The following is a 5,000-nucleotide window of genomic DNA, read 5'->3' on the forward strand; positions in this document are numbered from 1 at the left end:
ATCATTTTAACAAACTCAAAAGCCTTAACAGTATCGTAACAAAAGTAAATCAATCTTCCATCACTCAAACATTAAGAATTATATGCAACTGTACAGTTCTTTAAAGAATTATGAATCGTTACTCCTTCTGAGATATCTTGGAATTGAGTTCAAGATTCTTGGTGCCTAATTTTCAAAAGCTGTGAGGATATTTATTTCCTGAGAGGAATTTTACCAGATTTTGTTCCCAGGTTCCTGGTTTGTATAATTAAATTCATATTTTATCGAGGCATGCTTTGAATGCGGTGATTTAAAAACAATAGTAGAATATGATGGAAAGTTGTTTTTTTTTTAAACTAGAACTTTTATATAGCGTAATATCCTGTTGGGTGATATTACAATTCTTCCGACAGAAACAACGCTGCTGACGCAAGGTACTCATTTTACACCTGAGTATGGTGAGAAAATGTGGCTAAAGATTCTTTTTCAAGGACTCGACTCTCCGCCGAGCGAGGATCTAACCCAGGACATTCCGACTGGAAGCGAGTGTCTTACAACTTGACCATACAGTCGTATAAGGACATTGTTTGGCAGCCACGAATAAAACATTAACAACTAGCAACGTAGGGCGCGTGTCGATCTTTTATTTTTTTAACACATAACAGGGAACAGAAGCGTGATATCAAAAACTGGTTGCAAAATCATAGGAAGTATAAAATCATTGTCCAAATGACAAAATACATCCCTTGTGTAAATGATCCTATTGTGTAAAAGTGATGATATCATAGTTTTTAGGGCTTGAGGGGCCATCACTGTTCTTCACTATTTGCACTCAGCCCACATGCCTTTATTATATGTAACATATCCAGATCAGGTTTATAGGAATTGAAGGATTCTTTTAAAAATTACCTTTTATATAGAGCAATATCCACGATATGTGCTCAAAGCATTTTACAAGGGGTCTCTGACGAAAAGCAACACGTAACTTATAGAACGAGACACGATGATTGTTAGTCGACAATACATTTTTTTCCAATAAAAACAACGTTTTTTTACGTCCAAGTACTCATTTTACACCGGAGTACAATGAGAGATTGTGAGTAGAGAGCCTTTTCCAAGGAATCTACTATGCGCGGACCGAGACTCAAACCCAGGACCTTCAGATCCGAAAGCGAGTGTCATAGAACAAGACCGCATAGCCGCACATAATATTGTAATATTTTCTTCTTTATTTCACAGGAAGCACCAAATTGGCAAGGATTGAGAGGATGTTTATGGATAGTAAACTAGACTTAAAGCTTTCAGAATAACACTTCATATTGTTGTAGTCTGAAAATTAAAAAAAAACAAAACAATAAACACTTTTGGAAAATATAGCCAGAAAACTTTTAAATATATGACAAAAATTAAAAGTAATGTGTATTTTTTCAGTGTGACTAGTGACAAAATCACTTTCTCTATTCTTAAACTGATAAAACTTATTTGGCTCATTTTTAAAACAAAGAATATGTCACTATTAATTCTTTCTTTGTTTCGAAAAATATTATATATATATAATATATATATATATATATATATATATATATATATATGTATATATATATATATATATATATATATATATATATATATATATATATATATATATAAATATTGAATCGTGTTTGATACAAATATGGTACGAAAAGTGCTCGACATGCAGTAATGGAGCGAATTATTATTATTTAAAATATTTACCACAATGTTTGAGACAGTCTACATTAATGTTTCAGGCTTAATTTGCCATCGTCAGCACAAACATAGGACATCAGTTCGTGAAATTAATTGATACACACTTTCCAAAAAATCGCAAGCTACATAAAATTATCAACAGGAATACAATAAAAATAAGCTACTCGTGTATACGCAACATAGAGCAAATAATCTCAAGCCACAACAAAAAAATATTAATAAACCACCGACAAGAGCAAAACCCACCCACCAGAAAATGCAACTGCAGAAATAAAGAACACTGCCCGCTAAACAAACAATGCTTAGAATCAAGTTTAATTTACCAAGCCACAGTCACAGAAACTAAAACAAACAAGCAAGAAAAATATGTAGGACTAACAGAAAATAATTTCAAAACAAGATACAACCTCCACACCTCAACATTTAGAAACACTAACCAAAAAACATCCACAAAACTCAGCGAACATATTTGGAAATTAAAAGACAACAAAATAGACCACAACATTTCATGGAAAATTTTATCTAAAGCAACAGGATACACACCAACATCAAAACAAGGTAGCTTATGCCTGGAAGAAAAATATACTATAATCAAACAACCTCATGAAACCACACTCAACATGAAAAGTGAGATATACGGAAGGTGTCCCCATCGGCGTAAATTCTTGTTAAGCAACTTTAAACCGGAACCACTTCAAGAAAGAACAACAGTCAACAAAACAACTCAGTCCTGACGATGGCAAATTAAGCCTGAAACATTAATGTAGACTGTCTCAAACATTGTGGTAAATATTTTAAATAATAATATATATATATAAATATATATATATAAATATATATATATATATATATATATATATATATATATATATATATATATATATAGACGGCAATACAATGTTTCTGTAGATTATTTTTGTTAGGAGTAAATTTACTATGCATAGTGTAATCCTGGTACCCTACATTTGATTTCAATGTTTCGTAGAAATATCAATGATACATTTTCAATACACCTGAGAAATTTATAACTTCGTGAATAAAATATTGCCTTTTTGGTGTTATCACGTACAATCAAGGCTTTTTTTTTGTTAATCGGTTATGTTATTCATGACAGTCGTGTAGAAAAAAGAAGAAAAAAGAAGAAGAGGAGGAGGAAGAAGAAAAAGTAGAAAAAAAAGAATAAGAGGTGGAGGAGCAGGAAGACGAGGGGGAAGAGGAGGAGGAAGAGGAGGGGGATTAGGAGGAGGAGGAGGAGGAGGAGGAGGAGGAGGAGGAGGAGGAGGAGGAGGAGAAGAAGAAGAAGAAGAAGAAGAAGAAGAAGAAGAAGAAGAAGAAGAAGAAGAAGAAGAAGAAGAAGACCCGATCCTGTTGCGTGTGAAGCGAGTGCTCTACCGACCGTCCTATAAGGACATGATAGCATGAATACAATGATAATTCTTGATGGTAAATCGTTAAATGTAACCAGGGAGGTTATTGGTGGTGGTGGGGGGTGGGGGGGGGAGGTGTGATATTACCGACATGAACCAATAATTTGAAAATATTTATAGGACATTTTCACCAACGTAAACACACCATGTTGTACTAGAGTGCGTTCAAAGTGGTAGAAAGCTCATCGAAGCTGTGGACTGCGAGAAGTAATTAATCAAAAATGAATGTAACAGCTTCGAAATAGAACAAATTAGAATTTTTAAAAAATTCCAGTAGACCACAAAGCCATAAAATCATGTCAGAATCAGTCATCTCTATGATAATTCTAATCCTCCATCTTCTTGTCCTTCTTCTTGTTCTTCTTGTTCTTGTTCTTCTTCTTGTTCTTGTCCTTGTTCTTCTTCTTCTTCTTCTTCTTCTTCTTCTTCTTCTTCTTCTTCTTCTTCTTCTTCTTCTTCTTCTTCTTCTTCTTCTTCTTTCTTCTTCTTCTTCTTTTTCTTCTTCTTTCTTTTTTTTTCTTTCTTTCTTTTTTTTTTTTTTTCTTCTTCTTCTTTTTTCTTCTTTTCTTCTTCTTCTTTCTTCTTCTTCTTCTTCTTCTTCTTCTTCTTCTTCTTCTTCTTCTTCTTCTTCTTCTTCTTCTTCTTTTCTTCTTCTTCTTTCTTCTTCTTCTTTTCTTCTTCTTCTTCTTTCTTCTTCTTCTTCTCTTCTTCTTTTTTCTTCTTCTTCTCTTCTTCTTCTTCTTCTTCTTTCCTTCTTCTTTTTTCTTCTTTCTTCTTCTTCTTCTTCTTCTTCTTTCTTCTTTTTCTTGTTCTTTTCTTTCTTCTTTTCTTTCTTTTCTTTTCTTTTTTCTTTCTTCTTCTTCTTCTTCTTCTTTTCTTCTTCTTCTTCTTCTTCTTCTTCTTCTTCTTCTTCTTCTTCTTCTTCTTCTTCTTCTTCTTCTTCTTCTTCTTCTCTTCTTCTTCTTCTTCTTCTTCTTTTCTCTTCTTCTTCTTCTTCTTCTTCTTCTTCTTCTTTTCTTCTCTTCTTCTTCTCTTCTTCTTCTTCTTTCTTCTTCTTCTTCTTCTTCTCTCTTCTTTCTTCTTCTTCTTCTTCTCTTCTTCTTCTTCTTCTTCTTCTTCTTCTTCTTCTTCTTCTTCTTCTTCTTCTTCTTTTTTTGCCACCTACCTCAGTGCCAGTCCTGATGTAATGAGAGCAGTTACCACAACAACGTCCTACAAATTGTACACCAATCTCTTTACAGGATTCAGCAAATTTCTGGATCTCTCGTCGGCCACACAGATGTGCTGGGAGCTCTAGAGGAAACGCTCTCTAGTCAAATATGCAATTAGAAAATGTCTCAAACTGGTGGCATGTGTACAAATTAACGGCATAATTTTTATGATCACAACCAACATGATCATCATCACCATCATCACCATCATCATGATCATCATCACCATCATCATCATCATCATCATCATCATCATCATCATCATCATCATCATCATCATCATCATCATCATCATCATTGGGTCGATCGTCATAAGGTAGTAGTGTGAGAACTATAAGAGGCTGCTGCCTTGAGCAAGTCACCTCGCCCTAGCTCAATTTGCGGCGCTGTACTGCGGTTGATGTCTTCCCTTGGAATAGACCATAGACACAAATCTCCCCTATAGGATGGATGAAATCTTATTTTATTTGTATGGTTCAATTGCTGGCAATGCAATCCAAATTTTTCTGTAGGTCATCATTCTTTTGCTCACTCAAAATCTTCAATTTATTGGTACAGCTGTTGTTGCAGTGCTTATAATCTAAACTCTAATTTATTTAATCATTTTCCAACTCTCAGAAACTATACATAAAACTATTAGGCATTGGACGCA

At 33.9% G+C, this 5,000-nt stretch overlaps 1 long non-coding RNA gene across 2 annotated transcripts in view; it reads left to right on the top strand.

The window, feature by feature from the left end:
• Positions 1 to 1,505, top strand: part of LOC144960656 (uncharacterized) — a 9,232-nt gene extending 7,727 nt beyond the window's left edge. For both annotated transcript variants that reach the window (XR_013642906.1, XR_013642905.1), the window contains one exon: positions 1,219 to 1,505. This is a non-coding gene — a long non-coding RNA (uncharacterized LOC144960656). The remainder of the gene's footprint in view (positions 1 to 1,218) is intronic.
• The last annotated feature ends 3,495 nt before the right edge of the window (positions 1,506 to 5,000 follow it).

This window comes from Berghia stephanieae, chromosome 15, assembly GCF_034508935.2.
Source record: "Berghia stephanieae isolate SIO BIC M18660-M18661 chromosome 15, UCSD_Bste_1.3, whole genome shotgun sequence".
NCBI lineage: Eukaryota > Metazoa > Mollusca > Gastropoda > Nudibranchia > Aeolidiidae > Berghia > Berghia stephanieae.